Source organism: Peromyscus maniculatus, chromosome 3 (assembly GCF_049852395.1).
Source record: "Peromyscus maniculatus bairdii isolate BWxNUB_F1_BW_parent chromosome 3, HU_Pman_BW_mat_3.1, whole genome shotgun sequence".
Classification (NCBI taxonomy): domain Eukaryota; kingdom Metazoa; phylum Chordata; class Mammalia; order Rodentia; family Cricetidae; genus Peromyscus; species Peromyscus maniculatus.
This window is the reverse complement of record NC_134854.1, coordinates 38271851-38288371: the sequence shown is the minus strand read 5'-3', so window position 1 is coordinate 38288371 and position 16521 is coordinate 38271851. Positions and strand designations below refer to the sequence as shown.

General features: G+C 44.9%; 1 pseudogene; it reads right to left on the bottom strand.

Annotated features, from left to right (window-relative positions):
- Nucleotides 1-530: 530 nt before the first annotated feature.
- LOC102913337 (neuroepithelial cell-transforming gene 1 protein-like) lies at nucleotides 531-16156 on the bottom strand (annotated as a pseudogene).
- Nucleotides 16157-16521: the final 365 nt, after the last annotated feature.

Below are 16521 nucleotides of genomic sequence, written 5' to 3'. Positions count from 1 at the left end.
AGTGAGGGCCCAGCTTCAATAGTGTGGCAGAAACCAGAGGCCTCGAACCAGACCAATGACTCTTTGCAATGAACACTTGTAAGTAAAGATGTATAGACAAAAGGATTTGCTGCGTGACTCATTGTGTCACAGGACAGCTTCCATGAGGAGGTTTTCTTTTCTTTTTTTCTTATCTTTTTTTTTCTCTTGAATTTTACCTTGGAAGTGGGGCTGCAAGAGCAGAGGGCAGATACACAGGGACGGGAAATGCATGGAATCAAGATGCATGATGTAGAAGACACAAAGAATAAATAAAAAGAAAGTTAAAAATACATGTTTGACATGTTTCAAATAATCTATTAAAATACCTTTTTACAGTCTGTAATTTAACAGTAATCTGAATATCGTTAGCTGCCATTTACGACAATGGAAGAGGGGCCAGAGAGAGAAACTCACATGAACATATTATAGCTGATACAGAGTAATCCTAGGATACTCCCATTATAAGAAAAAAAAAGTCCCAATTTATAAATAAACAGTCCTCGCACCAGTTAATACACACAATTATACCAGAGGCTCTTTCCCATTGCCACCTGACGGGGTCCTGTCCTTGCCCTAGGGAAGCCAGGCTGTGCCCATACTGCCTGCACGCTTCTGTTGTCTGTCCATACACTGAAGCCACATTCCAGTGCGCGTTCATCATTTACCTGCGCAACACTGAGAAGCCAGCAGAGGGGTTGATCTCTTCAGTCCTCTTCCGGAGCTCCGGCAGCCCTGGAGCTCTGGGGTGATGGGAGCCAGCTGGAAAGCGGCAATGGCGGTATGGATACAAGGACCATTGCTGTCTATGGAACACATCATTGGCTCGCAGTGTGTGGAACTGGCCTGGAGAGGGGTCTTGGAAGTGGACTCTAAAGATATGTTTAGCTTTGTCTGAGCTGCCAACACCCCCTCGGAAGGAACCGCCTAATGCACATCCCCGTCCTGCAGGTCTTCCAGCACCAGCTCCTGCACTGGGACCGGTCAGCAGGCAAACCCAGCGGGAGAGAGGCGCACTTCGTCTAACAGGTGGGGTCAAAACCAAGATGTCTTGAAACAGGAAAATGTGTACTTTACGGGCACGTTTAGTCTGCTCCCCGTGGCACTGCAGTCCTGGGCTCACTATGATCCTGGGTCCTTTCTCAGGACCAGGACACTTCTCGTCCAGGTACTCCAGCTTGTCGATGTAATACTGACACTCAGATTCACTTTCTTCAAGTTCATATCAAAACTCCTTGCATTATCAACACTGCCTCCTCCAGAAACTGAACATCAGGGTGGTCTCTTGGAGTATGTTTAAGGATTCCTTTTAACAGAAAAGGTTATTTGACTAGGTGACTTTGAGGGAGATCTAGGAAACTCCAAAGATCTAGTTTTGGAGTGAAGGAGACTCCAGTCAGCACTGGAGAAAGTCTTCGATTCGTAGGTCCTGTTTCTTCTGATCCGGAAGAGCCTTGGCCACCCACGGTAGCCTTTGTAGACTGCTGCCAGGTAACCAGTTCACGAGAATGTGACCCATCAGACCCACTGTCCGGTCAGGCTGGGTTGCTTCTATTCTTGTCAACAAATCTGCATGCCATGCCGAGTATGTAAGCACTCAAATCAGCAGGTGCATGTGTGGGTTCCTCTTCTGAGATGTAGACAGCTTTAACATGGGGTCGTGGTAGGCCTTTCTAGCAAGCTTGAGATATTTGATTAAGCCCTGTTTGCCTCAGGATAATTCATGCATTGCCTCCTGACCTTTGATATCGCAGGTGGTCAAGGGCTCCTACACAGTGATGTCTAGCATCTCTGACCATACATAGCACACTGCTGCTTCTCTTGAGAAGTAGTGGGACTGTGGACCTGCTGAAGGACTTCTGGGCAGAAGCTGGGGATCTGTGGTCACCAGGAAGGAAAAATGACTGTTTGGTTTGAGCAAAGCGCCTGACTGCTCTGTTTCTTACAGGAGAGCTTAAGTTTGCTGAGGATAAAGACACATTACTTTTTAACCTAGCCTGGTTTGTGGGCAGCTGAAACAAATAATGAAAATAAATAGTTCTACTTTTCACCTTTATTCTCCCTTACCCTTATTCTACATTATTTTCTTCTTCCCCAGTTTATACAACCATGATGCACTTCTCTGTGGGCTGGGGAAAGGGGAAGAAGGATCGTGGGAAATAGACAGTAAGGTCTATGGGAAAGAGCGGAGTCCTCAGCATCTCGTAGGCAACCCATAATGATGATTTTTACCAGTATGAACCTCTTCATTTTTCCTCTTGGAGAACCCAGTACAAATATAAAATCTATTGATTCCATACCAGGTTGAGAATGACACCAGTAGGTTTATTTCATCTTCAAGACAACCATGAGTGAACCACATTAAAGAATAATTAGATACAGCAATGACTCTCTGAAGCCTGAACAGAGACTCTATCCACTAACCAACCTCCAGACCTGACTCATCAAGTCCATTTTACTAGCTGCCAAGACGTCATCTTCACTTGGATGTCAAACCCAACTGGCCTCAGGTGAGCTCATTACCTTCCTCCACAAACTGGTTTCCCTTCTCATTTCCCTGTGTGAACCAGAATTACAATGATAATCCCAGCCAGCCAGGCTTTCAACCCACAGGCCACCTCCCACCTCTCTCTCTCTTTTCCCATCCCCACAGTCCAGGGAAGAGGGAAGGAACTGGAATTTCTCTGCCCTACCCATTAACGTAGGCAAGACTCTGACATCAGGGTTAGTTCAAGTCCTTGTGAGTCAGAATGCCTCATGGTGTTTGTTTAAAATGCAGACTTCCAGCAGAGCCTCAGCCTACTGATTCAAGGTTTGGTTGAGGAATCGGCACTTTTAAAATTAGATCTCCAGAGAACTTTTCAAACCACCTAAAAAGGATCAGCGCTAAGGAAATGACTCAGACAGTCCTGCTATGAAGGAGCAGGTGAGTAAGTCACCCAGCTGAAGAAAGAGCAGTGGAGTCCCACACTGACGAGTTAACTCAGGCAGGCAATAGTGTCGACAGCATGTAAAGGTTCAATATGCTGAAGTCACATTCAGATCCATTCATGAATAGCTTTTGCCAGAAAGGTCATGAAAGATCTTTTCCCCCAAAAGGAAAACCAACCAAAAAAAGTCCTGCGAGGGGCTAGTCTGAAAGAGAGGTAACCACTCAAGTAACCACTTGGCCTTCCAGAGAGAGTTAGCACAGGTTGGTTGGCTCCCAATACCACTAGATTATAAAAAGACTGAAGAGACAATATGGAGACTGAAGAGAAGCTCAGAGGAATGAGTGCCTGCCAGCCAGAATGTGGTTGCCAGTGAAAGAAGCCATTCTAGCTACTGTGAACTCAGAGGTTTAATACAGATATCCTGACTTAAGAGACATTTCAGCTTGAGATGGCTTAAGGATATTGCCTTTTCTTCAACTTTACAATGATGTAAAAGCATCAATAGTCAATGGAATATTACTTCAGTTTGGGGATTTTGATCTGCCCCTGGCTAAAAGCATCATACAGACTGGCATGATCCTCCCGTGTTGTGGTAGGCAGAAACGCACAGCCCTACATCAACCATTGATCACAAGGATAACCAAAGGTACTTAGAGCCATGGTTATGTGACTGTGGCATTCAGTAGGTTGGGTGTACTAAATGCACTCTTGTCTTAATGACATTTCCAGCCTCATATTGGTTTATTGGGATGGAACCTAAGGATAAATCAGGGAGCATTTGTACAATTCAAAATGATTGGAAAGGCTAGGAAAATGAGCTCCAAAATTCTACAGATGATTGCTATGAGTACCAAGTTAGCTGTGGTCAGAACACAGAAATAGAAAAACTGGGGCCTAAGGAAATAACTAGTTCAAATGCTTCCATATTAGATCCATGCCAGCAAAATGAGTACCCCTGGGCCTCACACCAGCATGCAGCAGACCCTCAGGCTCTGCAACCATACTATTAAAATAAATAAACAGATAAACAAACAAACAAACAACCCAGGTTTCCATGTGCCTCCTACTGCCTCTGTCTCATTCCTGCTCGAGTGTCACATTTCCATCTGTTTGCAAAGGTTGTCTGCTCAGGCATGAGAAGCTGAAGTGTGCATGGAAGAGGAGTGCAGTTTGGGGGCCACACATCTGTCTCTTGGCTCATACTCAGCTGTTGGTGCTCTGCTGCAGTAAACATACTCCCAGGCCAGGTATCCTGCCTAACTATCGCAAGTCAGCGTTTAGCAGAATGTCAGGTGAACAGTGGGGAAAGGAAGGAAGGAGATGTTCAGAACGAGGCCAGGCCAAAGTCTGCTGGAAACTCAGTTTTAACAGCATTTAAAGCCTCAGAGAAAGGATCAAGAACACTAATCTTCATTTGCTAGTACCTTTTGGGCTCTGCCTGTTTCTCTTCATTTCCATGCATGTGAAATTAATATGGTTCAAATTCTTCAGGTCTGGAAATTTTCAAATGTCTTCTGCCTGGTGTCCTAGCCATTTTCTCCCAATTCTTCCCTATTCTGGTCTATTCTATACACTGATTCCTGAACTAGATTTCCTAAAACAGTGGTTTTCAAACTTCTTGTTGCAACCACTTCCAAAAGAATTTTGTTTTGTAAAACTTAGGATCCTATTGTAACTTACTAAGCTTGAAAAGAAAATTATGGGTTCAGGATCCCCCAAGACCAAGTTCTCAGTGTAGATGTAATTCTGAATGGTTTTTATTAAATAAGAAACACAGAGCCAAATTCAGAGTTAAAAGCCCGAGAGGTCAGAGCAGCAGTCAAGAGCTAAGACCAAGACCGCCTTCTTACCCCTCACTGTCGCTGTCGTCCTTCCCCTCAGAAAGAGACTTACTTCCTGTGTGTATTTTTTATTGACTTTCTGTTCTGCCTTCTCATTGGTTCTAAACCCAACCACATGATCTCCTCATCACTGCCTGTCTATACAGACCTCCAGGTCTCTATGGTTGGTATTGAGATTAAAGGCATGTGTCTCCATTCTGGCTGTGTCCTTGAACACACAGAGATCTGCCTGTCATGTGATCAGGATTAAAGGCGTGTGCCACCACCGACGGACTTCTGCTAAATGGCTTGCTATTAGCTCTGACCCCCAGGCACTTTTATTTATTAACATACAAATAAAATCACATTTCAGCACAAATAAAATATCACCATATTCTCAGCACAAAGGAGATTTATTTGCCTCAGAGGGACAGAGGGCAGAGAGTAAGAGACAAAGACAGGAGATCAAGGATGAGGGAGAAGGGGAAGGGAGCCAGGGAAAGGGAGCAGAGGTATTTGTCACAGAGGGACAAAGGACCGCCTCTGGATAGAGGGAGACAAATGTGGCAATACACAAATGGCGGTTTATAAAGGTAAAAGAGAAAAGTCCATGTTAGAATGAAGAGTTAAATTTTAACTGGGCATGTTAATTAGGTGAGCCAAAGGGGCTTCTGATTGCTTCAGTACTTTGATAGCTGGACCTTGGTATTCAGCCTCAGAAGAAGGAAGTGAACAATAAGGGCATAGAGCTTCATGGCTGGCTTTAATCTAATGGTTTTTAGCAAGGCTGAGGGAGTGGGTGAGAAGAGCAAGGTCTGCCAGAGCCACGCTCCCCACACTCAATCTTGTCAAAGTTCCTTCAAAGCTGACACTTAAATTTTTTTCAGCCCAAGTTAATATACTGCAAATTTATACTGTAAATATCTTCATTTTAAAATAAAATATTGAGATGCTTTAAGAATTGATCTTGACTTGGTGTGGTGGTGCATGCTTTAATCCCAGCACTCAAGAGGCAGAAGCAGGCTGTTCTCTGAGTTAGAGGCCAGCCTGACCTACATACCTAGTTCTAAGACAGTCAGGGCTACACAGAAAAACCTTGTCTCAAAAAACAAAAAGCAGGGGCTGAGAACCTAGATGCCCGTCAACTGAAGAATGAATTAAGAAAACATGGTACATATACACAATGGAGTATTACTCAGCAGTAAAAAACAATGATATCATGTAATTTGCAGTCAAATGGATGGAACTAGAAAATATCATCCTGAGTTAGGTAACCCAGACTCAGAAAGACAAATATGGTATGTACTCTCTCATAAGTGGATGCTAGATGTAAAGCAAAGGATAACCAGACAATAACCCACAGCTCCAGAGAAGCTAAGTAACAAGGAGGACCCAAAGAGGGAATGTATAGATCACCCTGAGAAGGGGAAATAGAGGAGATCTCCATGAGTAAACTGGGGATGGTGGTGTTTGGGGGTATGCAAAATGGAGGGTGGGAGATAGAGAGTGAGAACATGAAAAAATGAGATGGTCGAGCTGGAGCAGGGACGGAGTGGGGGAGCAGTGAGGGAGATACCATGATGGAGGGAGACATCATGGGGATAAGGAGAAACTGGGTGCTAGGGAAGTTCCCAGGAATCACAAGGATGACCCCAGCTTAGACTACTAGCAATAGTGGAGAGCGTGACTGAACTGGCCTACCCCAGTGATCAGATTGGTGAACACCCTAATTGTCATCATAGAGCCTTCATCCAGTGTCTGGTGGAAGCAGATGCAGAGATTCAGATCCAAGCACCAGGCCAAGCTCTGGGAGTCCAGCTGAAGAGAGGGAAGAGGGATTTTATGAGCAAGAGGCATCAGGATCATAATGGAGAAACCTACAGAGATAACCAAACCAAACTAGTGGGAACTCATGAACTTTAGACCAGCAGCTGTGGAGCCTTCATGGGACTGGACTAGGCCCTCTGCATGAGCGAGACAGTTGTGTAGCTTAAGGGGCCCCCTGACAGTAGGATGAGGATCCATCCCTGGTGCATGAGCTGGCTTATTGGAGCCCACTACCTACAGTGGGACACCTTGCACAGCCTTGATGCCGGGGTAGGGGCTTGGGCCTGCCTCTACTGAATGTACCAGGCTCTGTGGACTCCCCCCAAGAGACCTTGCCTTGTTGGAGGAAGGAATGGGGCATGGGTTGGGCGGGGAGAGGTGGGTTGAACAAGGAGAGGGGGTTCTGTGATTGGTACATAAAATGAATTTAAAAATTCCTAATTAAAAAAAAAAAAGCAGGGGCTGGAGAGATGGCTCAGTGGTTAAGAGCACTGGCTGCTTTTCTTGAGGACCCAGGTTCAATCCTCATCACCCACATGGCAGCTCACAACTGTCTATAACTTCTGATCCAGGGCATGCAACACCCTTACGAAGACATACATGCAGGCAAAACACCAATGTATGTAAAATACAAATAAATTATTAAAACAAACAAGCAAACAAAATACCAAAAAATTCCCAAATCTACCTAATGGATCTAATATCCCATCATTTGTTTTAATGCATGAACAAGCTGCTCTTTAATGAGAGGATTCTCTCTCCTTCTTTCCTTCAATTCTTATTCGGTTCTACTTCCATCGAAGAATTTGACTCTTTTCTATATTTTAATTCTCGACACTCTCTGTATCATCTTAAATATCATAATAAAAGTTTATAAATTGAAATTATACCATATCCAGTCCCTGTGACTGTAGATTTATGTTTAAACTGTATTCTATGAGCCACGTGAGTTGTTGCACACCCTAATCCCAGCACTTGGGACTAGGAGTATAGAGGCTGGTGGATCTCTGTGAGCTTTGAGGCCAGCCTGGTCTACACTGAGAGTTCCATAACAGCCAGGGCTACATAAAAGTTATTCTAGGGTCTAGTGAGGTGTGGCTCAGTGATTAAGTATAGTGCTTGTAGGACAAGTGTGAGAACCTGAGTTTGGATCCACAACACCCGTGTAGAAAACTGAGAAGTGGAGACAGGAGGACCACAGGGACTAGCTGGCCAGCCAGAGTCAGTGAGAGACACCCACCCCCTTCAGAAAATAAGGTGGAAAATGGTGGAAGGACTTCCGCTGTTGACCTCTGGTCTGCTTGCACACACACACACACACACACACACACACACACACACACACACACTTCTAAATTTAGTTACTTCAATTATTATTGGCATGCTACTGATAAAAACAACACAAATATATTCTATATTTTGGTAAGGAGTTATTAAACAGAAATGTCTCTATAAATGACCTGAATTTTGTGGTTTTGATAAAACCAGGCCAAGTATCTGTAGATAATTTTATTGCTGTATTGAGACAAGTTCCAACCTCAGTCTTAAAGCTCTATCGTTTTCTGCTTAATTATTTATGTGAATACTGAGGGGAACTGCTACACAAGCAGGAGGAAGCAGCAGCCACCCTCAAGGTTTTGTTCTGTCAGAATGATGCCAAAAGTCCTGGGACAAATCGTGTGATTTTTTTTTTTCTAGTTATCTATCAGTTAAACCAGGCATGGTCACACAAGGCTGTAAACTCAGCTCTCAGGAAGTGTAGGAAGGAGAAGCAGAAGTCCAAGGTTACCCTTGGCTAGAGAGTGAGCTCAAGGTCAGCCAGTCCTACATGAGACCTGTCTGAAACAAGCAAATATAACCTATTAGTTTACAGTCCATTTTAAAATGGCCTGCAACTTCATCGGAGAAACTAGAAATCCATCTGATCACAAAAGGATTTGCTGTTCACTTATTACTCACACAGTGTGACTTCCAGCCACTGCACTCTGTGTTTCATTATCCCAGGGGATTCCACAGAGCTTTCTGCCCATGGGAAACTGTAGACAGATTAGTGCAAGAAAGGCCTCTCTTTAAACTGTAACACAATGAGGGGGATGAGGGGGGCGAAAGAAAGATGGAAACGTATCCTCAGGTCAGTCTTTCAGTGCTGCAGAGAGAAATTGAACATCCAGAACTCCATACCCTTAAAACATTTTTTTGGCGAGGCAGTGGTGCACTCCTTTAATCTCAGCACTCAGACCTCTGTGAGTTTGAGGCCAGCCTGGTCTATGGAGTGATTTCCAGGACAGCCGGAGTAATACACACAGAAACCCTGTCTCAAAAGATGAGCAAAACCAAACGCAACAGCAGGGCCCCGGCAGCTGAAGTAATGCATGTATATCACTAGTTTCTGTTATTCTACAATTGACAGGGATTCTTGTTGTATTTTAAAAATGGCAAGAGAGAGGCCGTGGTGAGTTGGAGTTGAGAGGCCCCATGGCGGGTGAGGGAGAGACATGTCATGTAGACAGCACTCATGTAGAGAGCTTTATTAGTGGGGGGAGGGCAAGAGAAAGGGGGTGCAGAGCAGCCTTGTGTGGAGAGAGAGAAAAAGAGAGGGAAAGGAGGAAGAGAATGGGCGGGGGCTGAGGAGAGAAGAAGAGAGAGAGGTGGGTGGGGCCCCGCCTTTTATGAAGGGACTTCCCACATGCTGCACTATGCAGATGGGCTACACAGGACAACGTTGTCAGGTCCCCAAGGGGCGGGTCTGAATGGTAACATTCCTCCCTTTTGTTTATTATAAAGAGGTGCATTATGGATGGCAAGTGGCGGGAAATGAGTGCTCTGAATTCTTGAGACTGCTTCCTGCTGACTTAGGATGAAGTGGGGAGGGGGAAGTTAAGAGTTGGGGTCACACACAGTGGGAGGTGTGAGTGAAGAAGCATTCAGTTAGCTGTCATCGTGGAGACCTCAGGCATCTGTTCCTTGAGGGAGCTGAGAAGGCAGGTTACTAGGAGAATAGATTGTTATCATCAGCCCCATGAACAGGGCTAGCCATGGAAAGAGTGATAACTGCCTGAAAGAATGAAATGGAGAAGTGCCCTGGTTGTACAGAAGAGACAGGAGTGAATGACTGAGACATGAGAGCAGTTATGCCCTTATTGGGACATTTGGAAAACCAGGTTCCAGTTGCTGGGTAGGTGCCCACTTGAGCCTGGAGAGGTGGTACCAGCAGTGAAGTCTCAGGAGCTTGATGAGATGGCATGCCAAACTGAGGGATGATGTGTTCTTCAGGAGTACCTGAGCCATCACATTTGCTGTTTCTCTGGAGGTGGGAAACACCTATATCCATCCTGCAAAAGTGTCAACAAGTTAGGAGATAGCAGAGTTTTTACGAGTAGGCGTGTGGGTGAAGTTAGCCTGTCATTATTCACCCAGCTGGTGTCCTCAGAGCTGGTACAGGGCCTGGTATATCTGGAAGGTCCCGTGGGTTTGCCTTGGCATGAATCTGGCAGAAGGGGTGGACCTGTGCAGGAATCGGCAGGTGTCTGTGAAACAACTAGAACAGATTTGTATCTTGGTGTCATAGCAAAAGGCTAGAAATTTAAGGACTCCTGAAACTGTAGTCAGTGCTCAGTCTATCAAAACTGCATTTATCAATGTTAGATCTTTACACCTCCAAAGTTACATCTGAAACCAGTTTATCCTCTACCATGAAGTCTGTAAATGAGGCACACCTGTCTGAACATTAACAGGAAACTTACTAATGAACTACCAAGGGGCTTGTAGCTTTGGGGTTTAGGGAAGAGTTGAAAAACTGGCAAATTTGTTAGTACCCTGGTCATCAAACACCATCAAATCTGAGAAGGATAAGTAAGTGAACAGAAGTGAGACAGCTTTCCTGTCTTCACATAAACAAACCTTGAAGCACCTTCTTTTTATCTAATTCACCAGGAGATACAGGTGGTTGACCATTGAGGGCAGTCATTGCAAAGTGAGCTGTGTCTAGACTTAGTATCAGCTCTAGGAGAGTGAGGCCGTGAATTTTACACAGAGAACTGGGCAGCAGCTGAAGTCTTGGTTGCTGCTGTTGAACTGACAAAGCCTGGTCATCAAATGGCATCAGAGATCTGAGAAGGACAAAGTTTACCGGAGTTAGTGATTGAAAGTGACAGAGACTGACCTGCTGGCTACCTAGACAGCCACCCCAGGGTCCTCCATGGTCATTGAGGGCAGAGGTCTCGGGGCAGCAACATCAGTCTTCGGCTGCCAGTTCTAGGCCTGCCAGGCCTCAGAAGATCCGACAGTTGTGGGGTAGGAACTTGTGGGGAGGACCAGCCTTCCTTGTCTAGGCAAAAGTGAGGCAATGGGTCCCCAGAGTCCTGTTGTCCATGGTCTGAAGAAGGCCCTGGCAGCAGTCAAAGCAAAAGGCAGTAGTTGAGGTGGAAGGCAGTTTTTGCTCAGTGGATGGTGCTGCCACTCTGGAGCAAGTTCTGGGTGGAGGTTCTTGTATGCCCATCCATCTTCTTTGGAGGAAATAGGGGTGCTTCCAGGAGTTGGCATGTCTACCACAAAAAGCTTTTTATTAAATATTTTAAATGCCATATTCTGCAGATCTCTGAGCATTTGAGGATTGTCTATCTGTTAGGTGTATCTGACTAGACAAACTGCTTGTTTGTAAGCGGAGACTGAGGGAGCACAGAGGCCAGCATTGCCCTGGACAAGCCATGGAGGCCTCTGTATGCATCAATATTCTGACCTGCCCTTTGAAACCCCCCCTTTGGGGCCCGCTGGGCATCCTGACATAAAGGAAAAAACGCCTCCCTTTCCTCTCTCCCTCTTGTGCTCTCTTTTTCTCTACTCCTATGAGGTGTGCACACCTCTGCTTTCTCTCCCTTCTCTTTCTTCCCTGTCTTCCTTTCCATCTTTCTCTTCATCTCTCTATTATAATAAACTCTCCACGTGGATGCAGCGCCTGGGTGTGAATGACTTTCCTCATGCCGCTGCCCCTGCGGCATCTGCACGGCAGGCTTTCCCTCAGGTGTGGGATACCGTGGCCTCCCAGCTAAGGGTTCCCCACTCATGCAAATTCATAACAGTATGGCTCTCCCAGGCTGCTGGGAGAGAAGAGCAAGCAGGACACGGATTGCTGACAGAAGCTGCAAAGGTCCCATGAAAAGTCGGGATATGGGGTGAGCAATCCATGTGGACTGATATCTGAGTGGTACTGGGGCAAAGGCAGTTTTAGGTTTAAGTTTAGGCACATTTTCCGTGAGTGAGGTAGAGAAATAAGATCCAAGGGCTGAACTCTAACATCTCAGAAATTCAGCGAGGACTGATTGAGAAGGCACAAGCTGCTAAGTGATTCATCAAACACAGAGCAGGGGCCAGGGCGTGTGGGTCCAGGACAAAGAAGCACAAGCTGCCCAGTAGGTCGTCAAAAGGCAGGTGCTGAAGGTCTAAGCCCGAAGGACTCGGGGGTCTGAGAGACAAAACAAGGCCTGGCTCATGGGCAATGCCATAGGTGGAGAAGGGCAGCGGGAGCTTACCAATCCTGCCGGTATAGGATGGAGGGGCCCAGAGATCCTTTAGTTGGTAAAGTGAAACTGTTGAAGGTTCCAGGGTCCCAGGGTCTCAGACTGCCGGCAGGCGGGAACAACTGCCAGGAGAGCCTGCCAAGTTTTAAGGCACTGCACCAAATGTTGTATTTTAAAAATGGTGGGAGAGAGACCTTGGTAGGTTGGAGTTGAGGGGCCCCATGGCGGGTGAGGGAGAGACATGTCATGCAGACAGCAGCACTCATGTGGAGAGCTTCATTAGTGGGGGGAGGGAGAGAGAAAGGGGGTGCAGAGCAGCCTTGTAGGGAGAGAGAGAAAGGGTGGGGGAGAGAGTGGGCACAGGCTGAGGAGAGAAGAGAGAGAGGGTGGGCAGGACCGTCTTTTATGAGGGGACTTTGCAAATGGGTACAGGCTACTTAGGATTATGTTGTCAGAACCCTAGGTGGGCCAAGGTATTGCCTGCTTATTGGCCAGGTCCCCAAGGGGTGGGTCTGAATGGTAACAATTCTTATATTTAATATTTCTAAATTTTTACCCCAAAATGGGTAAAATTTTACCCCAAAATAGGTAAAATTTAAGGCTTCTTTTTGCACAAGATGCTCTTTTGAAACAACAAATAGAGTTTTAAAGAAGATAGGTAGGTACAATGGTGACTTACTGTCTTTGGGCATGGCCAGACTTCTCCAAAGACTGGCTATCAGTCCAAAACATTGCCCCCAAATGGTCTTCCAAGGCTTCCAGGGCTTCTGATCCAAGACATCTATGGCATGGGGCAGAAATCTGTATGTTTAACTAGCACGCTGTGCAATTCAGATACAAACAGCCTTAGGTCATGTTCTAGAAAGGTCACCAAAAGGGAAACCACCTTGAAAATACAAATTAATATCAATAGAGGTGATTTATAAATTGAAAAATAAAGAGCTAGGGGTGTGTGAATTGGCTGGTTTGGGAGCAAGGAAAACCACCATAGAGTGCACAAAAAATGAGCTCCACTGACTTGAACAGGAGGACCATCCAACGCCTGCCTGCGCAGTCACCCCCAGGGAATGAATGTCTGAAGCCCTGAGGAGCTCACTCATGAGCTGCCCTGCACTCTCCAGTCAGGAACTCTCTGAATCATCTTACTATTTTGGAAACAAACCAAACTAAATGCTTGAAAAGGACTGGAGACCTTCCGCTGTCTGAGGTATGAGTTCTTTACAGGCTAAACACTTTTTTCTAATGTTTGGCCTTTTAAGATAGGGTCTCACATAGCCCAGGTTGGTCTCCATCTTGTCCTGTAGTATGGGATGATCATGTATGCTGGATCCTTCTGTGTTTACTTCCCACGGCGGGTCGGGATTACAGGCATGCAAAACCCCTCCTTGCTGGGCTAAACAATTTGAATGAAAGAAAAACAACTTCATGGTCCAAGAATGCCTGGAGTTAGTTTATTTTTCTCTCAGAGGATAGGCAATTGCTCTGTCACTGAGCTATGTCTCCAGCCCACCTGGAGTTCTTAAAAATCAAATTGAAAGATGTAAAAAGGGTGAAATAAAAGAATTCCCCTCTGACACATTGTAATAGAGAGGAAAACACCTCTACATTTATATACATTTAGTAATATTCATTCATGAAGGCTTTATGCAGAGGCTATGTTGCAAACAATAAAGACACAGCTGAGATAGTGCTGCATTCTTTGTAGGAAGAGGTAGAATGTTTAATAGATACTCCTTTGTCAAATTTTGCAGCATGTTTAATGGCCTACTTAGTCACCTTTAAATTACTAAAGATTTATCTACATAAAACTACGTATCAGAAGTCTTTATAGAAAGAGTAATGAGGTTTTTGTAGTGAACTTAGATTTCCCCAACCCAAAAAGGAAGTGATGAACCAGTGGTGTTAAGCTACAGTCTGTCACTGGGCCCTCAGCTGAAACTGATCTGAAAGCCTCCTTCTTGAAACTAGCTTGCGTAGTACCAAAAGGCACCACTCAAACTTCCAAAGGAGAGAAGGAACCAACAGTCCTATGCAGCTATGATGCCTGTGAACCACAACAATCTGCATGGCACAATATACCTGAGGGTAAAATAGTGGTACACACATCCTGTCTGTAACCAACAGCTCCGTAATTGGACATAACACCTACTCAACAAGAGAAAAATCATGCTTGGTACTGGAAACCTAGCCAACCTCCCAGGACTAGTGACATGCTAGGTCTTCAAGGATAACCCGTATCACCATCTTACCAAACCAGCATAATCCCTAACTACACTCTAAATATTTGCCCTTATACCCATAGATAAGTGTAGTCTGCACCTCTCATCAAGGAAACTTCTCTTTGCAACAAATGGAGACCGTTACAGAAAAACACAACCAATCAAAATGCAGAATTGTAGAGCCCAGTCCCAGTGGACATATCTACAAAATAATTCTTGCACACAAAACTCAAGGAACCTGGCAGAAAAGGGGACAGAATGATTGTAAGAACCAGAGGATCTGCAAATTTACAATGAAACTGTGTCTCCTTGTAATATCAGAAGCTACACCCCAAAAGTCTCACCAACATGACCGCCTAGGCATGAACTGAACAAGGACAGCGACAGACATGCAAAGTAGATGAAAGAGAGACCACAGAGTCTCCGTCCTACACAAATAACTACAGACACCTGAGGAGGGCTGAGAGTGGGAGAAATGGTTTCCCAGAGCACACCAACTGGTTCCCAGTGCCAAACCGTCAGCTCAAAAAACATACATACAAGTCACATTATACAACCGGATCAGGTTATATTTAGGAATATATATGTACAAACGCATACCTGTGTATAACAGCAATTAATGAAAAAGTGACCATGAATTTGAAAGAGAGCAAGGAGAGGTATGTGGGAGGGTATTGAGGGAGAAAATGGAAGGGAGAAATGATGTAATTATTATAATCTCAAAAATAGAAGAAATGTTTTTAAATGTAGTCTTTATATCCACAAAAACAATTATTCCTTTCCAAGCTTCAAGTACAAATTGAAGTGTAAATATAATGCAAACTTGCTTTACTTTTTATTGTTGAATATTTCAAACATATGCAAAAACATCCTGGTATAATGAACCACATGTAACTACCAACATGTAAGTAAGATTATTTCATCTATATTCTCCAGACTACTCTCTCCTCTCCTCACTGGATGACTTTAAAAAAAATCTCATATAATTTTATCCTCATTATTACAGTACATAGCTCTTCAAAGAATGGCTTTTAAAAATCATAGTCAAAATGTCATTTTCACACTAAAAAGTTAACAGTGTGACTTTGTTTTAAAGAAGAGGTTTCTCTGTGTAGCCCAGGCTAGAGTACATGGCTGTTCACAGGCATGCTCCCACTGCTAATCACTGAGTCCTGGCCTTCAGTGAGTGTAGTGAATCGTGCCTCTAAACACCTGGGCTCAATTGAGCCTTCTACCTCAGCCTCCCAGGCATAAAAAGCCACAGACATGTGGCGCAGCACGTGGTTTATTTTTAAATACATCACCATTTGTATATCTGAAGGAGTATTTGCTACAGATTTTTTTTATTTTTAAAGATTTAGTTAATTTTATGTGCATAAGTGTTTGCCTCTGTGTATGTATATACATCATGTATGTGCCTGGTACCCAAGGAGTTCAGAAGAGGGCTTCAGGTCCCCTGGAACTAGAGTCATAGACGTTTTGTGAACTACCATCGGGGTACTGGGAACCCAACACAGGTCCTCTGCAAGAGCAACAACTGCAGTGAGCTACTAACCCATCTCTCCAGCCCCCCAGGAATCATCCTAAAATCTGTCCACCAGCCTTGTCAAAATTCATCGCAGGATTACTCTTAGGACTTTAAGCATCTCAAATCATGGCCTGCCCTCACTCTTCAAGGACAGATTTAGTTTGAAAACAGTCATGGAGCCTTCAGGAACGAACCTCGGTGAACAGTGGGCATGATCAGACAGGGCAGTACGGGTTCGTTTGGGGAAGAACACACACAGAGGCACCAGCTGCATTCCTTCCACAAACCGGGTCATGCTCATAAAGGAGGTGAAAAGTTACCTACTCAGTGGCCAGAAACACCAGAGAGAGGAAGCTCTGTGGCCTGGCAGCTGAAGCAGGAGTGGAACTAAGAGGAGAATGTGAGAAGCAGATGAGATGGCCAACCGCAGACCGGAAGTTATGCTTAATCTCTGCTGTGAATTCCAGTGATTCCTATAGCCACTTTAGAGATTATCTTACATTTCAGGCCTTCATGCTTTTGCAAACTATGTGCTCTGGAAGTAGAACGCCTACTCCCACTGGTTAAGACCCCTGAGAGACTCTCAACCATCCTTCAAGACCCTGAGCAAATTCCTCCACATTCCTCCACTCTGTTATAATCCATTATCAACTCCCAGTT